This window comes from Crinia signifera, chromosome 1 (genome assembly GCF_055691185.1).
Source record: "Crinia signifera chromosome 1, ASM5569118v1, whole genome shotgun sequence".
Classification (NCBI taxonomy): domain Eukaryota; kingdom Metazoa; phylum Chordata; class Amphibia; order Anura; family Myobatrachidae; genus Crinia; species Crinia signifera.
Window position 1 is genome coordinate 352,900,989 of NC_139217.1, and position 26,595 is coordinate 352,927,583.

The 26,595-nt window shown below is 45.6% G+C and overlaps 1 protein-coding gene across 1 annotated transcript in view; it reads left to right on the top strand.

The window, feature by feature from the left end:
- The first annotated feature begins 8,885 nt into the window (after positions 1-8,885).
- Positions 8,886-26,595, top strand: part of GGT1 (gamma-glutamyltransferase 1) — a 99,993-nt gene continuing 82,283 nt past the window's right edge. Inside the window, exon 1 of the mRNA XM_083148188.1 lies at positions 8,886-9,020. The gene's annotated coding sequence lies outside the window, so the exon portion shown is untranslated. The remainder of the gene's footprint in view (positions 9,021-26,595) is intronic.

Genomic DNA, 26,595 nt, shown 5'->3' on the forward strand with positions numbered 1-26,595 from the left:
CTGTTCGGAGTGTTCACATTTCATGCGGGATTTTGCGTTACGCCCCGCTCGCACATGCGCAGAGACGCCTCTGCACATGCGCAGACACAAAACATCGGCGGCACGAACGCACGCGGATATTACCGCACCAACCAGAATAAGGGCCATAGTCACTAATGTTACACCTGTCCACAGAAATGGAAATATAGGGGCCGATTAAGTTCCATTAGGTCGGGTCCAATTCTACCCAGTTTTCGATGGCGGGTGGGGTCTGCGCATGCGCGATTATGTGCATTTGCACCCCCCTGTGCATCACACTCGCAGAGGTCTTCGCACTGTGAGGGATTGCCAGGGGACGGCAGCAGGGAAACGGACAGCATTTTATGCGCGTCCCGATAAAAACACTGGGCGTTTCCCTGGGAATGCAGGTGTGTTGATGCCTACATGGGGCGGGTGGCATGATACATTTTCAATGCGAAGGATGAAGGAATAATTTGATCCTCCTTTCGGCCACATGCGAGGTGATGTGTTCGCGTATACATCCCTTTGCCTACTAGCAACATGATTCGTGGGCCTAGGTGGCGGACATTCGGCCGGGCAGCATTTACACGCAGCCTAACAAACAGGTCTGAATCAGGCCTATCATGTCAGATAGTGCTTTGGAAATATGAGGCATGCTAATTTAATTGTAGTCGATTCCGATTGGTTGCCCATAACAACTTCCCATCTGAAATAGACCTCCAAATCTTAGTAAATTTCCTCCTTTGTTTTAAGTCTCATTATTTAAATATTATCCTTATTTGTAATTGCTGTCAGTGACATGACTATGGTCCCGCAGAGCCCGCAACAGCATGGGGGAGCCATTGCCCCGGGAGAAGACACATCACTGGTGCAGCACGAGACTCCCTCTGCTTTCTGCCTTCCAAACTCTATCTCCCTCTGCCGTTCCATCACTGGTCAGCACAAGTCTCTTTCCTCTCTCCTCCACCCTAACTTCCTCTGCCATCTGCAGCCGCCCTACCACTGCTGCAGCGCAAGTCTCCCTTCTCCCTCCATTGTCCACACCCCCTCCTCATCCTCCCTACATCTGCCAGGCCCATACTCCATCCCAGTGGCGTAGCTAAGTTTTGGGCGCCCCCCCCGCCGCCACCCCGCCAAGCACCCGCCGCCCATGCAAACCCCCCCAATCCCCCGCAGCCTTACCTATCGCGCTGGTCCCGGCGGCTCCGTTCTTCTGCTGAGGACCACCACAAAATGGCTGCCCCCATACAGCAGACAGTTTCAGAGAACTGTGTGCTATATGGGGGCGGCCATTTTGGAGCTGAGAGCTGTCTGGAAAGTGATTTCCTTGGCGGGAGACAGGTTACTGAACCTCCCTTTGAGGATTCAGACCGACAATGCCACAGCTGTGGCGTATCTGAATCACCAGGGAGGTACACGCAGCAAATTGGCCATGTGGGAGGTGTCCAGAATCTTCCTATGGGCGGAACAGAATGTTCCAGCTGTATCGGCTATATTCATTCCAGGAGTAGAGAATATAGAATATATATATATAAAAAGGGATTTTTGTAAGAACTTACCGTTCGAATCCCTTTCTCTGATATGGTCCTGGTGACACAGCGATCCCTCCCTTATGCTCAGTAAGTATGCCAGAAGTTTCATGATGTTCATGTTAAAATGGTTAAAAGTTAACAGTTACTGTTATAAAATGTGCATATAATATGTGCAGGCGTTTGTACTGAGTTAATGTATTCTAGTGGCTTTGAAAGATTGAACTGAAGAGTCCGGGATGCAGTAGGGGAGGAGTCTACCCTCTAAAGCTTTAGGATAGGTGCCTGGCTCCTTCGGACCCTCCTACATCCCAGTGTTGAGCTGTGTCACCAGGACCATATCAGAGAAAGGGATTCGAACGGTAAGTTCTTACAAAAATCCCTTTTTATATATATATATATATATATATATATATATATATATATATATATATATAGATATAGATTGCGATGGGGACTGCACACACCGGTCTTTATCTCAGGAAATAAATGACGCCGACCACAGGGGTCTCTTGGCTGAGAGACCCCTGTGGTCGGCGTCATTTATTTCCTGAGATAAAGACCGGTGTGTGCAGTCCCCATCGCAATCTATATGAATTTCTTTGGACGGGCACCCCGGCAATTGAATTTGATTGATGTGTGCGCTGTGCATCGGACATATATATATATATATATATATATATATATATGGAGCAGACCCTTGTTTTGCGCAAGTTTTCTTATTAATTATTAAATCTCGGCTGCCGGACTTTCAAGAACCCCTGTTGGACGGGGGAGAGGAGAATGTGGATAGCAGTTGTAAGTAGGCGCCTTGCTTAAACCTTTAGTGATTGGTTCTATAATAGCCTTTAGTTAAATTAAAAAGTAAATCAAAGTAAAGTCCAAAATTTATAAACATTTATTAAAAAGTCTCTTGTTTCATTCAATAGAGGTGGTTATTCCAGACCATAAAAACTTCAATAGTGTATTTCAGATATTTTCAGATTAGCAAACAAACGTTTGTTTGCTAATCTGAAAATATCTGAAATACACAAAAATATCTGAAAACACAAAACATTTGGTTTGGGGGAGCAAAATTTATAGCAGTAATTGCTAAATAAACTATAACCAATTATCTCAATACTGTACGTCTAAAGTCTAAAGTTTATGATTATTAGATTTTAGAATGACTTGCATTACAAATAAAGCTTATATTTTAACATTTACCATTAATTGATACTATTATTTTCACCTAATTTAAGTTGTTCTTGCAAAACCAAGGTCAATCCCCTGACAAAAAGAACCAGTTTCATTTTCTGGTACTTGTTTCCTAGCACAGCTCCCCCGATATTACATTGTATGCCATCTCATCGCATCACATGCGGGCATATGGCATGCGATGCGATAAAAAATTGTATAAGCCCCTATATGATTTTAAATTGTATAAGCACCCTAATGGGTGATTTGAAATACAACCCCACGCCACCCCCAATATCAACGCCAACCTGAAGCGCGGCGAGCGCAGCGAGCCCGCGAGGGGCGGCGGTACGCGTCCTCCGACCTTTTCATACCCCCACTATCCACGTCGGCGTGGAGCTGATTTTATATAGTGTGGCGAGCGCAGCGAGCCCCGCAGAATACATGTGAAGTAATACGCATGTGCTCGCCACGCTTCGGGCTCACCACACTTATTAAATCAACTCCATGCCGACGTGGATAGTGAGGGTATGAAAAGGTCAGAGGACGCGTACTGCCGCTGCTCGCCACGCTTCGGGTTCGCGTTGATAGTGGGGGTGTCGTGGGGGGTGCTTTTAACATTGTAAGCAACCATTATGGTGCTTATACAATTATTAATCTTATAGGGGGGCCAATTAACATTGAAAGATGAAAGACAATTTTAAATTGTATACCATCGCATTGTATGGCATTGTATGCCATATACAATGGTATACAATTTTAACATTGTATGACATCGGGGGCCATCGTATCGCATCGCATTGCATACCATTGCATGCCTTATGGTATGCGATGCGATGGGCGCCGTGCTAGGAAACAAGTACCCATTTTCTTTTCAGTTTTGAAATGTAACATTTATTAAATTTAACTAAGAAGGAAATCTTGTTATAGGCCAGTGATTCCCAAACTGCATAGCTAGCAGAGCTGGCCCTAGGCATGGGCAAACTAGGCAAATGCCTTGGGCATTTAGAATGCCTAGGGACATTAATTTTAAGACTAGGTCCGGCAGATTCAGTTTGAAACAATGGGCATTGGTGAGATGTGCAGATGGCATCGCCAGCTCTGCATTTGCTGCCATACTGGCTTGGCTGTGAGCTCTGATCGCTGACCCGGCAGCAGCAGGAGCATTTGGGTGTGGGTAAGTTTCCATAGGCATTGGGTCAGAAGTAGTACCAGCACCAATGCTAGATGGCACCAGCAAAAATCTTGCCTGTTATCAAATTGGTTAGGGCTGGCTCTGCTGCCACAAGACCCTCCAGGGGTGCCTCGGGTTTGTGGTACAGGACCAAATCAAAGACTTTATGGTAAATATCATAGGCAAAATACCTACACTGAGCCTAAGGATGACAGGTAGGCACAAGTTACTTATTGACCCTTTGAGTGCCAAGTGAATTTGTCAAAAAAGAAAACACTTTTATTCATCATAATGACCTGTAATGGTTTCCTTATTTAGGAAATATAATCTTTTTTACACAGGATTTTTTAATTTGAATTTATATAATAAATGTGAGCAATGCTGCTAGAGATGTTAGCACTCAAATGGTTAAGATTGTTTTTTTTTTAAATACATTAAAAAAAAAATGTTGATGCTGTTGCTCCTGTCCGGTGTTCCTTAAAGGTACCAGTACCGCAGTATTCAGTGTTCAAGTATTCCAGAATGCTAAAGTATTCACAGTGAGTGTTCAAGTTATCCACAGTCATGCTTAAAGTGCCACAGCTATCCTACGTCTTTCTAGAGTGCTAAAGTTATCCGCTTTGTATTCAAGTACAAAGTCATCACAGTACCAAGTGCTAAAGTATCCCCAGTGTGCCACAGTATCCCCAGTGTGCCACAGTATCCCCAGTGTGTTCCAGTATACCAGAGTGCTAAAGTATCCACAGTTGTCCAAGCGCCTCGGTTGTTCAAGCTCCTCAGCTATCCTTAGCTGCTTCCAAGAGCACCAAGTCTTCACAGCACCAAGTATTCACAGCACCAAGTATATATATATATTACCATTCATTTTCTTCGTTACCTGTTTTGTGCTGCCATTCCTATTGACTGTACCACAAGACCTTATTATCAATAAACTTTCTAAACTCTGCTTAACCTCTCTTCCATTCATCTGGCACTTAGTATTTGAGGAAACATCATATCCTTCCACTCACTTCCTCAGCTGCCCCTTTCCTGCTAGTCCCACCAATACCACAAAGTGTGACAAAAAGCAACTTGTACAAACAGGCAGCAAAGAGGTTCTACGCCAGCTATACATCAATCAATAAGCATAAGCAGTTCTAAGGGGTATATTTAATAAAGCTTTTAAGCCAGACAAGTGGTTATGTTGACCAGTCAACCAATCAGATTGGATCTATCTTTATCTATAATGCAATAAAGAAACCATAGCTAAAATCGGATTGATTATATACATAGCTGCCTACCCTAGCAGCAGGATAGCAAAAGCAGTGCCTCTCCAGCCTGGCGCCTCCCTGCTTTGCATACTCTGCTGAGTGTGTAGCGCCGGCCCTGACTGCCTCCCACTCTCCCTCATTAGTCTAGCAATCTCCCCCAATTCACCTAGCCCACATTACATTGTTACATTTTTGTGGAAAAAAGGGAATGAGAGATAGATACATTTACATTGAATCATCAGCACCATTTCCCAGCACTTAAGCAAGTATAGTAGCTCTTACTAACTGCTCTGGGGCTCATCTACATTTGTATATAAGTCATTTTAAAAGATTCCTCTCAGATGTAGCAGTGCTTACCAACGCTTCTAGGTGCCACGTTCACAATCTCTTTTCACAATCTCTCCATATATGGAACTAGACACGCCCTTTGGGTGGAGCATGACACGCTCCCTCAGTGGGGTGCTGTGCAAAATTCTACTACCAACTATAATATTCCGGAAACTAGTTTTCAAAAGTAGGCAAGTATGGTTATATAGGCACCACAACCTCTTGTCTGTTTTAGAAGCTTTAGTAAATCCTAAGTATAGGAGCCTAGTGGTGTCGCCAATTATTCTCCTACACTGACTCCCTGTTGGCGCACATGGAACACTTGGCTGAGTGGCATCAGTAGGAATAGTGTATGTTGACTGGCTCCTGAGAATATTGTGAAATCCTCATAAAGCGTGTTGGAGCAGAGTGATAATATATGTCCATCCTGCCTCATTCCTGCAAATGCTTGTCTGTTGCTATACCTGACAATACCTTATATGACTCCTAATGTAATGTCTGCTTTATCTCTACAACTATCATGTTTATAAACCCCTGTGGCATATTCAGAAGTCCCGAAGGCAACAGTTAGAATCAGAATCAGCTTTACTGGCCAGGTATACTAGGGATTTGTTTTCGGTTTGCTGTGCAGCAGCCAGGAGGGTAACAAGTGCAACAAGGGGGAACATGAGGCACGGGCCTAGGGGCAGGACCAATTAGGGGCAGCACAGTAGGCTGACAGTCTGTCATAGTCACCATCCCCACCAGGGACCTATCCAGGGAACAGCATGGCGGAGCCTAGCGGTCAGAGGCGAGTGACAGCGGCACCGCCATAAGCATTATGTCGGTGGTAGCGCCGCTCATCATACACCACTGCCTGCTCACTTCACCATTTACATTACATTGCCACCGGACATCGGCCCCACAGAGCTTTCCGGAAGACTGCTGCCCAGCTCCCATTTGCTATTCTATGCACACAGCCTATTGGCTGCTGTGTATGCAGTGGGCGGGACAGCAGCTGAGCCAAGCAGTGCACCCATAACTGGCAGTGTGCTGTGTTAATCCTCCATCTCCCGGCCTCCCTCTGGTTCTGAACAGTGGGCAGCCCAGACTGCTTAGAAGCAAATGTTGAAGTGGGCTTAACTATAATCTTACTGAAATATATAGGGGGGGGGGGGGCGCAACTAGACAGTGAGATGTTCAGGAGTTCACGTGTCAGCAGGTGAACCGCTTCCGGGAAGAAACATCTTAGGCTTCTGGTGGACCTGGTGGGAATGACCCTGTAGCGTCTGCCTGATGGCAGCAGGTTAAACAAGCCATGGCCAGAATATAGTTGGTCCTTGACTATCTCTGTTGTGCACTTTTTTGCTCTGGAAAGGTACAGGTTTGGCACAGAGGGAAAGTCCACCCTGATGATCCTTTCACATCGCTGCCATTATAAAGAGGACAACCCATGTTTAACCCTTCTTATAAAGCGGTTCGAATTGTTGCTGACTTCTTATGGTGGTGGAGCGATGGTGCATCATCGGGATAGAGGAGAATGCAGCTTATTTTATCCTGGGTTAGAAAACCGGGTTGCTGGACCCGGGAAATTGAAAAGACCCTTTCATATTGCAGATTGACCCGGGTCGACATCGGAACAACCGGGGTTATTTTTGCAATGTGAAAGGGGTATTATAAACTGTAGTGCTTTCACACAGCATCTCGACCGGGGTCCACACGTCACCAACCCGTCAATAACCCGAGTCCAAGTGAAAGGCGTTTAAATGGCAGAAATGTCTACTTACATTAACCACTGAAATTTTTTTCAAAACATGTTCACAAAACTAACAATTTTATTTATTAGCAAAGTATGTCAATAAGAGCTATTTAAACCTCATTCCGTATAATTTGAAATAAAAAAGCTAGCACTTTTATAATGTTATACTTCAATAAATCTACAATTTCATAGAAATGTTATTAAAAATAAAATCTTCTCTGTTAGCTGTGTGTAAGGTAGGGGGGGCAGGATAGAGCAGCAGGTGCGGTCAGACAGAATGGAGGACTCTGTGGGGGTGATTTGGGGCCACAAATTGAGGTGACCCAATTTATGCCTGTTTTAAGGTACTAGAGTTGCAGCTGATGGTAGCATCTAAAATGCTCCTATCTGTATTTCAGAGTATAGAGATGCTGAAAGTGTGCATCATGATCATCTCAGTACATTCGGGAGCACAGATGTACACAAGGAAGGGGGCTTTGTGTCAGCATTTGAATGAAGTTTCTTTAAAAGAAAGCATTATTATAGATCAGGTTTGCTCACTCTTGTGTTTGAAAAGTAAAATAAAAAATCCATGCTCTTCAGTCTGGAGATGTTAGGACGCATATGTTTAACTTTTGCATTTTTATCCACTGAGAGGAGACTCCCAGTGTTTATTTTGTTTATTCTCTGTACTGATACTCAAAAGTCAAGTTTACAAAATACTTTCTAAACTGTTAAGGTGCGTACACACGGGGCAATATGATCGCTGGCAATATATTGCTCAGCAATCATATTGCCCCGTGTCCCGTTTTCATCTGCGACCAGAGATGGTCGCAGATGAAAATTTAAACACTGCTGGGTGAAGAGGCAGGGGATGTCGCTGGTCGGAGGAGCATGTTCCTCCGACCAGCGACCATTCAGGGGCTGAAAACGGGAGCGCGCACCCGGCGATTTATCGCTGGTGCACACTCCAATCACTGGCAATATGGTCGCTCAGCGACCATATTCCCAGTGATTTCAGCCCCTATCGCCCCCGTGTGTACACAGCATTAAAAAAGCTGCACTGCAAGGGGCTGGAGGGAGAAGAATAGACACAATCAGGAAGTGACTAAACAATACAGATTGGGTCATTTGCATTGCAGATTTGTTTGACCTTTTTTAATGGCAATCAGATTTATACCGTATGTGCACACAATATGGCCGAAATTGAAATCCCTATTCTACACAATTTTTCCCCCCAATATCCCCTCAATTATGTAGTATGCATAATGTGGGGTTGTGCTAATCATGGGGATACCCAGGGTAATTTACCAGGCAATTGGTATTTCTCACAACACAATTTTCTAATATCATTGTAACATAAATTATGGAAAAAACAACAACAATGTAATAATTGATTAAACTAAATATTCCTCAAAAGAAAGGAATGAGGAAAATTGATAGCAGGTGTGGTTACGTGAATTATAATCCTGTGGTTTTCGAAAGCATACACCTGTGTGCAGTGTGCTCAAGCTGTGCTGCAGTTATAGAATGTGTGGTGTACTGTGTGAACTTGTACTATAGAGCAGTTCCACTAGGGTGGATTATGGGCCACTAGTTTGTACATAGTAACTTTCTCGTGTCTGCCTGTAGGGTATGATGAACTTCAGCACCTGTAATTATCCAGCAGCCATGTGCTATGACTTTGGTACCTGGCTGCTTTGTGTGGAATGGGGAGAGGTTACTGCACTTCCCAGCCCTGTCTCCTCCTCCAGCCCCTGCAACACTCTGCAGTGAGGAGCGTGTGTCACACTCACCTTATCTATCTCAGGAGGAGCAGATTACTAGCGGCAGGACCACACTGAAGGGTGAGTGTCTGATACCTACTGTATGCACATGTGAGGGGAGCGGAATTTAGGGTACTCGGGGAAGTGACATTACTAATGCCGATTTACACTTTAGAACAGATGTTAGTTTTTCATTTCTTTAGTCTCGGTTTTAAACATGCAAAAAAAGATCCGCTGTGCTTGGCACAAGTTTGTTGCTAGGTTGTGCTGCAATGTGCTGGCGCCTGCCCAGTGACTGTCCCTCTGCCAGCGCAGCGCTTCCAACTTGACGGTCGGGCTGGCAGCTCACATTCACCTGCTGCTATGGATGGCCAATGCACGTACGTGTGTGTGTGTGTGTGCTCACAGTACTCTGGTTCACTATGTATGACACGACTAATGTCATGTGATGCATGTACGATTGCCTGCTTTATTATTTTCTTATTTTTTGAATTTGTGTGTGTATGTGTATTAAAATTCTGCTTTAGTAGCTTATGATGGGAAGTGTAGGGTGGCAGCTGAACTTGCACACATTGGGGTGCATGAAATAATGCTTAGTACCTCAGACCTTCGATTGACCCCTTCCATCAGGCACAAGATGTGCCTCTGGACTTCCCTCTTAATACTTTTCCTATCAATTAATTAGTTAAACAGGTGACTGCAATAATAAATTACCAGGCAAGTCCAGGAGCAAAGCATTTCTTACCCTATCCGACAGAAGGGGTCGTGGCCATGGGGTGTAATTCAGACCTCATTGCACGGCTGAGAATTTGCAGGTTGGGTGATAAAAGATGCACATGTGTACAGATCGTAGCACGCATGCGCGAGGCCATCCTGCAATAAAATCCTGCTCATTTTGTTATTGCTGGCTGTATGCAAGCTGATTGACAGAAAGTCGGCAATTGGGAGGTGGTAACCGGCTGTTTTCTGGGAATGTCAGGGAAAACACAGGTGTGCCCAGGTGCTCGAGGGGAAGTCGTGTGACCTCAGCTCTGGCCCCTGTCCGCCGCCTTCAGCTGCCTGGACTACGCACAGGCTGCACACACTGATTTCACTCTAGCTGGGCAGCGTACACCTGATCGCCGGGTTCCGCAATTTAGCAGACTAGCGATCAGGCCTGAATAACCCCTCAAGCTTGAGGGTCTGATAGTTAGAGGGGTATCTAATTACTCAGTAATTTCGGTACTTGTTTCCTAGCATGGCGCCCACGATTTTAATCTTGTTACATAGTTTTGATCGCATCGCATGCGACCAGATCGCATGCGATGCGATCAAAACGATGATTTCATTGTACAATCACTCCATGACGATGTGGATAGTGGGGGTATGAAAAGGGGTATAGTGTGGCGAGTGCAGCGAGCCACCGAGCCCGAAGTGTGGCGAGCGGACGTGGATAACTTCACATGTATTACACGTCCTCTTGCACCTGCGACCAGCTGATTACCTCTGCGGCTCCCCCGGCAGAGTTTTTTTTTCATCAGGGACCATCTCTGGTCGCCGATGTAAAGGGGGCATGGAGCGATATATCGCCGGGCGATATATCACCCCGTGTGTACGCACCTTGAGGACTATCCTATTGTGCAGAAACAAAATCACCACACAAATTATTACAGGCATCCTAATAGAAATGTCAAAATAAAACGCAAAGCTTCTATTTCACCCCTGTCTCATTAATGACCCAGGGACACACGTTGTTTGTCATTTGGAGCATACACATTGATAAATAATATCGCTCAGAAGGACCAAAATGAGCAATATCATTTATTACATCGCCCAGTGTATAAACACCTTTAGATATCGCTAAAGCTGCATTCTTCTGACCTACAAAGAGTACATAAATGGTATACAACAGCACAGACTCAAAATGAATAAAACATTTCTCTCCCCATGTCATATAACAATCAGACATTTCTGTGGTAAGTAGGAGGTGTACCCAGGAATAAAATGAAGTACAGAGGCCATATTTCAGCAGTGCACGCTATAAAACTTTAGGCGCAAGTGTCTGGTGCTTTATTCTGCGCATGTGTCCCGTGAAACATACTGCTTTTGCATTACAATGATTACTGCCAATAGATGCATATCAGAATTGCATGGACAGTGACTGGTGCCTGGGGATGTTGCAGTCAGTTGGCATGTCGGGGGCATGTCAGTGTTGTAAAACGTAGTCCCACTGAAATTGGCGGCCATGTACTGTTGAATATTCTGAGCAGCAATAGGATTGCTTTATACCCAATGGTGCAGCTGATATCTAATTGATGTTGCAACTTTTTCAATGGATTAAACCTCAGCCGAAGGACATTCTGTATCAGCAGACAGTCCATTGGATGCGTCATTAGCATAAATTAGCAGTATCAGCTTCAGCAAATGTCTCACAAGAGTTAACTAGTACTGTACCACAATAGGTAGATAAGAGATACAGTTGATACTGTTGTGATGTGATTTACATGATTTGCACACTCTCCTACTGGATATTGTATCTACAGTCAAACAAAATACCTTAAAGGTGCCCACACACTAGAAAGATCTGCAATCATAAGATGTAAAAAATTAACCTTCAAATCTTTTGTCTTTCCTGAACAAAAGATTTCAGGCAAGCGCACATCTTTACCAAAGATTTTTCTTAAGATCCCTTGTGCGTTCCTATGGATCTTTTGTTAAATCTTCTGATCTTTCATGCAGCATGTAACCTGGACTGGATCTTCCACATTACTTTCATGTGAAAAGATGCTGTCCATGCCATGAAAGGTATGCATTCATTCAGTCGACAGTGTCTAGGTCGAGATTCAAAAGGTCTACAGGCAAAAAAGGTTGAAATGCATTAGGTCGACATGGGCAAAACTTAAGCAGAAGGTCAACATGGAAAAAGGTCGACATGTTTTTCATAATTTAAAAAGCAAACAACTTGTTCATACTTTACCATCCCAGTGGGCATAGAGCGAGAATATAATAGTGTGCCAAGCGCAGCGAGCCAGGTGAGGGGAGGTGGTACACTATCACGGTGTTCATGTCGGCCTATGCTGACAGAGACAAAAATCATGAAAAACGCATGTCTGCCTCTTCCCATATCGACATTTGCGGGTGTTGACATATTGACCATGTTGACCTAATGCATGTTCACCTTTTTCATGTGTGGATCGTCTGCCTGTCAACAATAGTGGTCATCAGGGGCGTAACTATAGCACCGCAGCCCCCGCGACCGCGGGGGGGGGGGGGGGGGGGCGCTGTGCGGGTGCCGGGGGCTGCAGTGCTATAGTTACACCCAGCCGCCCCGCCGCCATCCCCCACAGTCTTTACCTGTCAGTCTTCAGTATGCGCTGGTCCCGGCTCCCTTCTTCTGCTATGAGGACCACAACAAAATGTCTGCCCCCATGTAGCAGAAAGTTCTCTGAAACTGTCTGTTGCATGGGGGCAGACATTTTGTGGTGGTCCTCATAGCAGAAGAAGGGAGCCGGGACCAGTGCGTACTGAGCGTAGGTAAGACTGCGGGGGATGGGGGGGATTGCATGGGCGGCGAGGCGGGGGTTGGTGAGGCGGGGCGGGCGGGGGCTGGTGCGGCGGGGTGCGTGGGTGTGTGGTGCGGCGGGGTGCGTGGGTGGGCGCCCTCCCTTTAACGGGGGGGGGGCGCCCAAAAGCTATATACGCCACTGGTGGTCATCCTTTTGACTGTCGACCCTAATGATCCACACCCCTTACAAAACAGGTGCAGTTCCTCTTTCCCGCCTGGGGTGTCACTGTCTGGTGCTTCTAGTACAGTATGGTCTGTATTGAGATACAGGCCACAATGTGATAGAGATTCCACAGCAGAGAGCGACACCCCAGGCAGAAAAGAGGAACTGTATGGGTTTTGAAAGCTGCAGGGTGCTATAATGAACACTAGTTTATATGGGGTTATTCTGGTTCACTCCTTCTGGCAAATTCCTTCTTAGATGGACAAAACCATGTGCACTGCAGGTGGTGTAGATGTAAAATGTGCAGAAAGAATTAGATTTGGGTGAGTTATTTTGTTTCTGTGCAGGTAAAATACTGACTGCTTTATTTTTACACTGCAATATAGATCTCACTTTGAAGTAAAACCCCACCCAAATCTAATTCTCTCTTCACAAGTAACATCTACCCCACCTGCAGTGCATATGGTTTTGTCCATCTAAAAAGGAATTTGCCAGAAGGAGTAAACCAGAATAAGGCCCATCCCCATGAGCATGCCCATAAAACGCTGGGTGTTTCCATGGGTGATCCCCATCTGCCCCGGCCCACCCCGATCTTTGCGAAGGGCTCAGCAATTATGCAAGTCTTCAAAGCCATTTGCAAACATAATATACCATGCGCTGTCCCACAAATATCGGGATGGGGCCAAACTCACAGGAATGAGCCCCTAAGTCTCCTTCACATGTCACATTCATTATATCCTATATGACAGTTGTAGTGTTCATTCTAGCACCCGCCATATTTGAAAACCCATGCAGCTCCTCTTCCCTGCCTGGGGTGTCGCTGTCGGCTCTGGTGTTTCTAGCACAGGTCTGTTTTGCATATCAGTGCTGATATACAGACCACACTGTGCTAGAAGCACTACAGCAGACAGCGACACCCCAGGCAGGGAAGAGGAACTGCATGGGATTTCAAATATGGCGGGTGCTAGAATGAACACTACAGTTGTTTAATCCTCAGTACATGCACATGGGCAGTATGACTGGCGAGTCCCTGAGCGTCCATACACGTGTGTTTAGCAGAATTACAAGGGAAGCTACATGTGCATCGACCGAGGGAACCTGGAACCTTTAATCAGGCCCTGGTTGGCAGTCAATTAATGAATTCTGTCCCTCCTGGATAAAGTAATTTTGTGATGTATGAGGGAGTGAGGTGCAAGGGTGGAAGATGGAGGGAGTGAGGTGCAATGGGAGTATATGGAATGAGGGAATGAAATGAAGGACAGAGCTGGAAGGATGGAGTTAAAAGTGATGGGCTAAAGGAGGATGGAGAATATGAAAGGTGTTGGGGGTAAGTAAAGAAAGTAAGTAATACGCCTTTCACACCAGCCTGAATTCCCGGGAATTCAACCCTGCTAGATAGCAGGGTTGCTCCCGGTACCAACCCGGGAAACAGGCCTGTGTGAAAGGTACTCACCCGGCATCCCGGCTTGCTTCCACCTGGACAGCAGGTTCCTGGGTCCAGGCAGCAGGGTCCAAGGATCCGGGCGGTGAGGTCCAGGTGGCGGGGTTCTGGGTCCGGGCAGCGAGGTCCAGTGAGAGGGTGGATCGTGGGGGTCCGCAAATCGCGGGATGGGGGGTCGCGGGGGTGGGGGTCCACGAAATGTGGGAGTAGGGGTCACGGGGGCATGAATCGTGAGCGGGGAGGCATCAGCAGGTACGCTGGGGGGGGGGCACACAATGCCTATAGGCGGGCCTGTTACTTAAATCCCTGGCTGCCCCCTCACACCAGAAAATTCAAGGACTAGCCCGGTGTGAAAGGGGCCAACCCGGGAATGTCCCTGCATCATCAAGGGACATTATTCCCAGGTAAGTCCCTGCATTTTCTGGTGTGAAAGGGGTATGAGACATTTTAATGAAAGTTGAAATAAATAATAAGATAAACGGATGATGGACACATGAGATGTTAGGAACACAGGTTGGCTAACATTATATGATTTAATATAGTTTTTTTCAATAATATATATATATATTTGTTGGAAAAAAAAGCGCTAAAATATATATATAAAATATAATATTGATTTTACATTATCAAAATCCCAAAGTTACTGGGTTTCTAGGTGTAACCCAGATCTTTGGCCATTCTATTAACATAATGGACTTAACGGTGAAATGATATTACACCTAGACATGTTTTGTATTTTTTTATATTATTGCCTTTTTAAATCCATGGTCGACATGGACATCATGTACCGCGCCCCCTTGCATGACTCACTGCACTCCACATAACAAAAAAAAGCCAAGAAAATAGTTATTTACAGTACAAATGCAAATTAGGACAAATACTTGGTAAATAAAAGACAGTTGCAGCAGCAGACACTGGGGGTTATTCTGGTTACTAGCAAAGCCACAATCACTCTCTAATTGACAAATCCATATGCACTGTAGGTGGGCTGATGTAACGGGTGCAGAGAGAGTTAGATTTTGGTGAGTTATTTTGTTTCTGTGCAGGGTAAACACTGGTTGCTTTATTTTTACACTGCAATTTATGGTGTGTACACACTTGTACAATCTGCATGAGATCCAGATGAGATTTTGACTATATAGTCAAAATCTCATCTGGATCTCATGCAGAAAGTCTTGGCTGCATAGACTATACATAAGGCCGCCATACACTATGCGATTTGGCCCCGATTTCACCCGATCCATATGGATCGGGCAGTGAAATCGGACCAAATCGCAGGTTTTGACACCCGGTCCGACCCGATGTGCGGTCCCGTGTGCACCGGGTCAGAGTTGGGACGTCGGACCGGCTGCACATAAGATAAATCTTATGTGCAGCCATGGGGACTCTGAGGACGCCGGCGAGGGAGGGGGGCGGCAGGGGGAGCCGGAGCAGGGAGCTGTCATGCTCCGTCCGGGTAGGGGGGGGGGGGGACACGCCGCTCGTAGTGCGGACGCTGTGGGGGACACAGGCGGCAGTGACATAGAGCCGGGCGGGGGGAGCCGGGAGCTGTCAGCACTGAAAAAAAAAAGCCCATACAATGAATGGGCAGCCTGTGATTGGCTGAGTGCTCTCTCAGCCTGTCAGCAATTGGCTGAGAGAGCGCTCAGCCAATCACAGGCTGCCTATTCATTGTATGGTTTTTTTTTTTTTTTTTTCCAGTACTGACAGCTCCCGGCTCTATGTTACTGCCGCCTGTGTCCCCCATCACAGGCTGCCTATTCATTGTATGGTTTTTTTTTTTTTTTTTTCCAGTACTGACAGCTCCCGGCTCTATGTTACTGCCGCCTGTGTCCCCCGCAGCGTCCGCACGATGTACCATTTACAAAACTTGGCACATCAAGTGCCAAATCGTGTGTCCCCCTCCCGGGGAGCTGCAGGGGGAAATCAGGTCCGACTTGTCCTTAGGACAAGTTGGACTAATGTATGGGGGCCTATAGACTACAGTATATAGTGCAGATCTGCACTATATAGTCTAAATGTACGCAGATAGTCTAAATTGTATACATAGTCAAAATCTCATCTGGATCTCATGCAGATTGTACAAGTGTGTACACAGCATTAGATATCAGTTTGAAGTACAAACCCTGCCCAAATCTAACTCTCTCTGCACATGTAACATCAGCCCCACCTGCAGTGCATATGGTTTTGTCCATTAGAATGCGATTGTGCCTTTACGAGTGAACTAGAAAAACCCCACTGACACAATTATAAAAGTGACATTCTAAATGATAGATTTATTCATTTGATTACTATTGTAAATATTTTATCCACAACTCATTCCTTTATCAGATATCACCTTGTTTTTAGGGAAGTAGTCATGTGGAATTCTTATCATTTCCATGTTTTCTGTCTGTTTCGTATGGTTGTAACTGCACCACTACATCAAATGGATACAGTTTTCTTGGTCCACTATGTCTAGATTAGGGCAAACATAGTTAAATGCACTCAGGTTTTTATAGGCGTTAAGGCCAGGAGAAATATTTTACAGATACTATACTTGACCTGGGGGTTATTCAGACCTGATAATTGCTCTGTGAAATCAGAGAGCCCTGCAATCAGATTTTTTGTAACGTTTTGTTCATTGTTAGCTAATGATATTTTACGCAGTCCTGTTTTGCTTATTACTAGGCACAACTAGTAGAAAAAACAGCTGTAATGGTGCCTCTTTTTCCCTGGGAACCGTGACAGCATGTTCTAGCCTTTCATCTAGATCTCTTCCAGTATCGTAATCTGCACTTGAAACAATCCAGGTGTCACAGTTCCTGTTAATGAGTGAATTACAGGACACATCATAGTTAGGGTCTGCAAACAAAATCCCTGTACTTTGGCCTTGCTTTAACAGAGTGTGTTCATTAACATATCCCTGAAATGAATCAGGCCCCTGAAACATGGGGCCTGATTCATTAGTGGTCGGTCCCCGGCGTAGTCGCTCCGGGGACCGATGGTGCGGATCTGCGCATGCGTATAAGCGAATATTTACACATGTGCAGGGTCACTGTACAAATGCCTTCAGAAACTATCACAGTCGCCGAAGCATTCGCACAAAGGGGCAGGCAGGGGGACCACAGGGGGCCGGTGCATGGGGACTCCAAGTGTTTCCTGGGCGTGCCCACTAAAATGGTGGGTGCGCCCAGAAAAATGCTGGACACCCCCATGCGAACGCAGATGGGTCAAAGCCTGCATGGGACGGGCGGCTGATGTCACATGATGTCAGCACCCGCCCCATTCTCGAACATTTCCGAGCCAAATAACAGTCGTTTAGACTGACTTATATTTGCAAATGGGGGAAAAAACATTTGATGATCGGCGAACACATCCATTCACATGCTTCCGGGGAGGATTGGCGGGAGGCGGGTGTTCATTCGCCCAGCGGGCGGCGTTAAGCTGCTCTCCAAGCACCGAACGACCGCGGATTAGCGAGCGGTACTGAATCAGGCCCATGGTGTACTGGTAAATTAGTGAACAAACCTAAATGGGACCATGCATTAGATTTTAAGCAGGCTCTGTAGGGATTTGCAGACTGGGGCAAAGTTCAGTCTTGCAGCAATCCTTAGGATAATCTGGTGACATTATAAGAGGAGGTTGTCATTTGGGAAGGTTTGATGGTATGTACCTCTAGGGGGCATGTGGTGAGTGTTAATACGCAGCTTTCCCCTACGTTGGACAATTGGCCTGTGTTTGGGGCGGCACCCAGTAGTTTTAGCAGGGTGCCTTCATAAGGGCAGGTGTGTGACACCCTTGTGAAACAGCCTACCTTGGGAAAGTTCTCTGGAAAGGCAATATCATTGCACAGTCCCATTGCATTGCTGATGAGTAGAGACAGGATTATATGCAACAAAAAAAGATTGTAATATGCATAAAAAATGCTTAAAATATGCATGAAAAGTGTTAAAATATGCTACATTAAATAATAAAAAAAGTAATTTTTAACTTATTTATTTAATAATCAGCATACAATTAGTTGCAAATAAACCTCAAAAATAAGCCCACAGCATCGGCAGATGTCAAGTCTGCTGGCTGCTACAGCATACTGCAGCGTCCAAAAATCTTCATGCATCAACTGCACGGACCCAGAGCCAGATTAAGGTCTAAACGGGCCTGGAGCTGAAAATTATCATGGGCCTATTATGCGCAATAATAGTGGTTGTGGCCAGCACCTAATAATGTGGGGGGCGTGACCAGTGTTCTGTTTGAGTGGTCTGCTCATGGGTGTGTCTCTATTTGTGTAAATACTTTCAACTAATTACATATGCCTGGAAAAGGCAGGGGGCTGGCATAAGAAAAATCCAGGGAGATATTTTGGCGGGTGCCCTAAAAAGGTGCACCCGCAGGATGCCGATGTCCTAAGATACTTGCGGGGTGAGACGGCACTCCAGTCATAAAAAATACTGAAATCAGAAACTTGGTAGACAACATTTCAGCACCTTTTATGTGGTCAAGTTTACCACACCATATACCCCTTATACAAATGATGCAACACAATAGTAACCCCCTTATACTGTACTTGCCTCTTACACATTATGCCACATGGAATGAGACAAAATTCACACCGATTGAGCCAAAATTCAAACTATGGTACACAGAATGAGTCAAAATTCACATTATGCCACACAGATTAAGGCACATTTTGCCACATGGATTGAGCTCAAATACACACTATACCAGGCATGTCCACACAGTGGCCCTCCAGCTGTTGTAAAACTACACATCCCAGCATGCCTTAGCGGGTCCCATGTTATTTTATGGGGAAAACGTTCCAGGTTTGCCTAGCGGTATCTCCGGTTCCCGGGGGTCTAGCGACACTTGGCTGGGCTCGTTGAAAAGCCCTGGCCCTCAGCTATAAAATGGGCCTATTTGGAGAGTAGGCCTGGAGCTGTAGCTCCATCAGGCCCATTGTTAATCCGGCCCTGCACGGACCCTCATCTCCAGTGCCGATGGATCAAATGTCAGCATAGCGTGTGAGGGCGGCGCAGTGGAAGGTTTCCTCCCTGTGCCGCATACTCACTGTGACACGGCATTTCCTCCGCGCCGCGTGATGTCACAACCCTTCCGCCCGCCTCCTCTGCTGCAAAAGTCTGTCTCTTGGTGTAAAGTCCCAGGCCAGAGGCAGGCAAAGGTTCAGGAGCTACGTAATGGCATCTGCCCTGACTGACTTTTATCAACATGGATTGGCAGCCTAGAGAAGTGTCAGACATAGCGTACATCCAAGGTTCCTCACACTGCGCACATATTGCACCAGCCTGCACACTCTACCACTACCTGGCCAGCAGCAGCAGGGCTAAGCAGTGCTGTGACTCGCGGGTGGGAAGAGGGCTGGGCCTAAAATATGCACCATCACTAGATTTTAGGTAAAATATGCAATAACCAGTGAGAATGGGCAAAATATGCAAATGCATATGCAAATGCATACAATCCTGTCTCTACTGATGAGGGAGATAGTTATACCCCTTTCAAAAATACCACCCGAGTTTTTAAACCCGGTACAATCCCGGGTTTTTAAAAATCCCGGGTCAATTGCAGGTGCACAGGAATCGGGATTTTAGACAGCTAAATTATGGGGAAAATCATGGGATTTTTGCGTATGTCTGAAAGAGGTATTGGAGAGATGTATGAGATGAAGGATTCCCGCACCAGGGTAATTTTTCCAGATAGTAGTAATAAGGAGAGAGGAATGTTTTCTACTTGTGTTTTGATAAAAAAAAATATCAATGACAATAGGTGCTGTTCAATGGTTTCAAAAGCATGAATTTAATTAAAAGAAAACCAAGGGAAACCAATTCAAAGGGGACACACTCTTCCCTCCACAGAAAAAAAGCTTTTTTTTTTTTTGTCATATTTTTTTTTTTTTTATTGCTTGGAAGTCTGAAGGGACCCGGATCCCGTTCACTGCTATGGAGGAGACAGTAGAGTCAGTACTGCCTCCTCCCCCACACGATTCGCCGCTGCTCTACCCCGCCCCCTGACAGAAACACCCAGAAATATGCCGAGGGTGACCTGGCATTTGCAATGTGAAAGAGGAAATAATAAAGATTTAAACCAATCCATGTGTTTATTGTATCCATTAATATGTAAACTGTATTTGATTTGTAGATTTTTGTATATCAGATCATGCAAATCTTATTGTAATATAATTTGTACCTTTATATGCTGTATAATATAAATATCAGCAGACTGTCAGTTGTTCAAGTATTGAAGTATTTATCACACAAACTCTTCATTAATAGTTTCTCACACGGGTATGGATCATTGGATAGACAGACATTAGGGCTACAAGAATTAGGTCGACCACTGAAGGACGACATGACTGAAAGTTGACATGACTGCAGGTCAACATGGGTTAGGTCAACGTATGGAAGGTCGACAGTCAAAATGTCGACATGGGTTTTTTCTTCGTTTTTCCGAATGTCGACACAGTCGACATGGACACTAAAAAAGTGCACCGCATCCCCTCGCATGGCTCGATGCACTCGCCATGATTCGGGCACGGTGCCTCGCTACACTCAGTACACTATTTTATTCACCCACCACGCCCTAGTGGATGGTAGGGCATGAAACACCGCCTGTCGGCACATGTCAGCTAAAAAAATATAAAGTGAAAAACCCCATGTCGATCTTTTGACTGTCAACCTAACCCATGTTGACCTAATGCTTGTGTCCACCTTCAGTGCTCGACGTAATGCTTGTTGACCTAATGCTTATCCACCTAGTGACCGTATCCCTCTCGCAAAACCAAGGTATATTCATTCTGGTTTATTTTATTTTTATAAACACATCACATGCTAGCAAGCTATGGTAATTTTGTGATGCCAGTCGTTGAATATTATTTGAATAGATGCAATAGGTAGTGTTATTTCACTACTACTGGTTACTTAAGTTGTGATTTATAAATTATAGGGCGGTATTCAATGCGAGCCGGTGAGGGGGGGGGGGGGGTTACGTCAAACCCCCTTGCCATATTCAATGAAAGGGAGAGATCCTTACCGTGAGAGGATGGCGAGAATCCCCTTAAACCAGTGGTTCCCAAACTGTGTGCCTAGGCACTCTGGGGTGCCTCAGGACACTTACAGGGGTGCCTTGTCTTGGTGGACCAGGATCAACATGTATAAATATATTAGGGGCCAATATAAGGAACTGTCAAACACCCTTTTTTCTACTAGAAAGGAATCTAGGACGTGAGGGCACGAGTTTAGATTAGAAGAAAACATTTTTTGTTCATCTATAAGAAAAAATTTCTTTAGTCAGAGCAGTCAAACTTTGGAACTCTCTTCCTGGAGAAGTGGTGTCGGCAGACACTATAAATATGTTTAAAATAAGGTTGGATAAACATTTATTGGTTAAAAACATCCATGGGTACGAATAACTAACAAAATCTGTCTTTAAAATATCAGAACATACAATACAACAAGGGATAAGCTACTATAAACATAGGTTGAACTAGATGGACGCAAGTCTTTATTCAGCCTCACCTACTATGTAACTATGTAATTCATATTAGTTATGTGCAATGTAATAGGCAAAAGCAGTGCTAGTGGCTGCCAATCATAACATATGTGGACAACCAGATAACTGTGACATATAAACACAATGTACTTACTTTTATATCTTTAACTGAATTTCTCAATAAGAAATATTTGACCTAGAGGTGCCTTGAAAACATTTTGATGCTCTAGGGTGCCGTGATTCAAAAAAGTTTGGGAACCCCTGCCTTAAACCATAGTTGCCTACCCTCCTTTTTTTATATAAATCTAGGAACCAGACCAGGATGAAAGTGTAGGAGCCAGACAAACTAAAAACAGGACTGTGCACGTGGAAGACACCCACCAAAAATGTACAATATAATGCCTATTCCACATATTGCACACCCAATATATATATGATACCACATGCCATAATGCTCGTTATGCCACACATATAATACCTATTACATATTATACCACACACACACACAGTAACACCCATTCCATATAATACCACATGCCGTAATGCCTATTATGCCACATAAATTCTGCTTACCTACATGCTCGTCGCTACGGGTTTCTTGCTTGAAGTCAGGGGTTTCATGCTTAATGCCAGGGTGTTTTTGCGAATCTGGGTAACTTGAAACACCAGTGCTTCTGCCAGATGGAGGCCCCCATGCATCAGAGATGTACTGGGGGCAATGGGCCAATGCTGACGCTAGCTAGAAAGTGAAATGACAGGAGCACTATCTGCTTTGAGAACACACAGAGGGGGCAACCTGACTGGCAGAATCTTGTCATTAGGCACTTGGGCACAGCAGCTAGACCAGCAGCATCCGGGGCCTGTCAGTGCCCACAGAGGACAATAGAATGTCTGGATTGAACTTGATCACTAGGGAGCTGCCCCCACCCTGCCTGCCGCTGCCTGAGTGCTATAGCATAATGCATGTAGCCGCGGACCTGCTCTGATACAGGCGGGATCTGGAGGGTTGTGCACTGCTTTGCCTCCACTGTGCCTGGAGCAATCTGCCTCATGGCAAATATGGTCCCCAGGGAGCAGAATCTGTGTGTGTGTGTGTGTGTGTGTGTGTGTGTGTGTGTGTGTGTGTGTGTGTGTATATATGTATGTATATGAGATGGGAGCTGCAGTTATGCACAGAGAGCCATCAGCCGGGGTCACCTTCTGGCAGGCCCGAGCTCCCAATACAAGGGCGGCATCAGAAGATTGCAGTGACTGAAATCTACTGCTGCAAGCCGCCGCTGCAGCAGGTGCACCCTTTCAAGTGAAGGACCCGGGATTCCGAAGGGAAGAGGGGAGGAGAGAGGGCGGAGGGAGCCAAAGTGACCTGACATACAGTAAAGGAGCCGCAGAGCGCTTCAGGATCCCGGTGCTGCTGACTGTTTTATACTGGAGACTGTCAGGCACAACGCCAGCTGGCAGCAGCAGGATAGCAAAAGCAGGGAGAGTGCCTCTCCAGCAGTGGCGTAACTACCACTCCGCAGCGCAAGGGGGGGAGCAGGCGCCGCTGGGGCGCAGGACCACGGTGCTAGGCTTCCAGACAGCGTGCCAGAAGAAGTCCAGAGTGAGAGAAGTCTGCAGCAGCTGCCAATAAAACACGCAGACTTCTCTATCTGGCTATCTGCGTGAGGACGCTCAGTGACTCGCCCCATGAACTGCCCATGGGGCGGGTCACTGAGAGTCCTCTCGTGTCCAGACAGCCAGAGAGCTCCCCTGCCACCTTGCCTGCCGCTCCCCCTTTACCGTTGCCGGCCGCCGCTCCTCGGCTCCTTTCTCACTGCTCATTGTAGAGAGCAGGATGCTCTCCTTCTGGATGCATAAAAGCAGCGCAGGTACTGTTTATTGTGTACCTGCGCTGTCCGTGTGTGAGGTTTTGGCTGCTGTGCGCGTCTGAGTATACTATGCCCTTCAGTGGGTGCGCTGCTGCTGCAGGTGCCGTGCTACCTCCTGCACTGGGTGTTCCTTCTCAGTGCGCTACTGCTGTGGGTGTTGTGCTGCCCCCTGTACCTGTTCCCTCTCGGTGCGCTGCTTCTGCGGGGGTGTTTGTTTCCTCTCTGTGCACTGCTGCTGCGGGTGCCACGCTGGCCCGTGTACTGGGTGTTTGTTCCCTCTCGGTGGGTGCGCTGCTGCTGTGGGTGCCGCGCTGCCTTGCTGATTTAAGGAATATTTTTTTTTTGCTTAATGGGGGGGGGGGACCTGACATTTTTTTGCAGGGGGGGGGGGAGAAAAAATTGGTCCTGAGGAAGTGTTCACTGCGAAGCGTACGCTGACCGTCTTGACACACTCAGTGTGTTTAAAACCCCCTCTTCCCCTCCCCACTTGCAATGTTGAAATTTACCTGTATTGCTGCGCACAAACTGTGAGCGGTCCTGCCCGACGACTGACACGCTAGTCTGGCGCCAGACTTAGCGCGGTCAGGACGAGCTGATTGAACGAGGCAAGTGCATCCCTGCACACCTCCAATTTGGTTCACCAGCCGGCAGCACTTGTTAGCGGTAACGGTTACCTGGGCTGAGGGCAGCACTATTAGAGGATTGTCCTCAATAGGTGCGTGCCTCACCCCCACTTATTACTTCCTAACTGCATGAGATTGCATGAGATAGTATCTGTATCATGTCAAATTGATTTACAGAGACCTTTGTCATTACGCCGTATACAGGAGAATATCTACTCCTCCATTACTTACCTGTGTAAAAGGCTAATCTGTGATTACACACCTTTAGGATTGGGTTCACCAGCCCTTCAAACACCTGTGAAACATTAGTGGACATTTAGGTTGAGGGCAGCACTACTTGAGGACTGTCCTCAATAGGTGCGTGCCTCACCCTCATTCCACCTACTATCTCCCTATAAGTAGGCTGATATTTTTGACCAACATAACCGCTATCATAGGAGAATACCCACTCCTTTATTATTATCATTAGTACCTATCAAAACATTGGGGTTGTGGTGATCAGGGGGTCACACTGAGTAAGGGGAATGTCCTCCCCTTTTTATTTTTTGTGATTGTTGTATGTTTTGGTTTTATATTTCGCAGAAATTTTATATATGGATCTATTAAAAGTTATGTATTATGAGTCCAATCGTTCTTAGGTGCACCAACAAAAGGCATTCTTCCTGTCTTCTTTTCCTGTAAAATTCCATGCCTTAGGTAGCACACCCTCAATACTTACCTGTAATAGTTGCAGAATTACACTCATTACAAGGAGGGTCCATTTGGTTAACACACTGTTCATATCATTAACCAGTGCGACTGACTTTCTCTCTCTCTTTTTTGAGAAAAAATTCTAGTTACGCCACTGCTCTCCAGGCTGGCGCCTCCCTCCTTTGCATCCTCTGCTGAGCGGGTAGCGCCAGCCCTGACTCCCTGAAATAACAGCAATATCCCTCTCTCCCTCATTAGTCTAGAAATCTCCCTCATTTCACCTAGCCCACATTACACTGTTACATTTTTTTGGGGAAAAATAAATGAGAGATAAATAGATTTACATTGAATCATCCGCACCATTTCTCAGCACATTAGCAAGTATAGTAGGCTTTTTCTAACTGCGTTGGGGCTCATCTACATTTGTATATAAGTCATTTTAAAAGATTCCTCTCAGATGTAGCAGTGCACACCCACGCTTCTAGGTGCCACGTTCATGATCTCTTTTCACAATCTCTCCATATATATGAAGACACACCCTTTGGGTGGAGAATGACACACCCCCTCAAAAGGGCACTGTGCAAAATTCTATCAACAACTATAATCTCCCTGAAACCAGTTTTCAAAAGTAGGCAAGTATGCCTTAAACGGCGAGGTTCGCGGCAAATGCAGCACGTCCACTGCATTTTGTCATGAGCCCTGCCGTTTTGATGGCCTTACTCGCCATTTCCACCTCGCCGAATGGGAACAGCGAGGTGGAAACGTTCAATACTCTGATGTCACTGCTCGCTGTCAGGGCATTGAATACCCCTTATAGTGTCTCTATAGTAATTGTCTCCTGCAGCTCACATTCCAGTTAGTATGTATTTTGCAATAATGAATGCTGCTACGCTCTCATATACCGTGATTTTTTATGTGAATGTGCACGATCAAATATTAGTTAAGTTTACCAGTGATGAGTTATATTATTATCTTGTTTTCTTTTTTTTTTTTTTTTAACATTAGATTTTTATTTCAAAGTTTTTAACCAAATAATAAGGGGGTACAGAAGGAAGAGAAAGGAAAGGGGGAACAAATATTGCACACTGCACATGGTAAAATGACAATTATCTCACAATTCACTATTGGATCAATCAATGTATCACTATGTCGGTCTTGAACTACACATAACTATGGAATTGGTGAACAACGGAAGAGGAACATACTCATTGAGAATTGAGTATCGTTAAATCCGGAGGACTGCTGAAAATGTTAGAGTAACCCATCTTCTCAATATAAAGAGACCAGCCAAACCATTTCATGACTACTGAGTTTGGGGATGGGGAATAAACGGCACCTGAGGTCTCATATATGAAATGGCTATGGATTTTATTACGTATGAATCCTATGGGAGGGATTGTGTTCGATTTCCATAATTTGGCAATAGCTGCCTTAGTGGCAACAAGGACCTGTCCTACAATATAGCTATCTGCTACCGAGAAACATGGTGGGAAAATATGAAGTAAAGCTATGGCTGGGTCAGGGAAAATGGGGTGGTTTAAGATTAAGCACAGCATTTGAAACACCTCCCTCCAGAGAGGCCGCAAGAGTGGACATGCCCAGAAGACATGAAAAATATCTCCGATGGTTCCACAGTTTCTCCAGCATAAATTAGACGTCGCTGGCCAAATCCTATGCAACTTGTCTGGGGTGAAGTAGGCCCTATGTATGAGCTTGAAAAACATCTCTGAGTGGTTTATGCAGCGGGAGATCCTGAAACAGGACTTAAATATCCTGTCCCAGTCTCCCTCATCAAGGGTTCTATTCAGGTCTCTCTCCCATAGCACTTGGGAATTCAATTTAGGT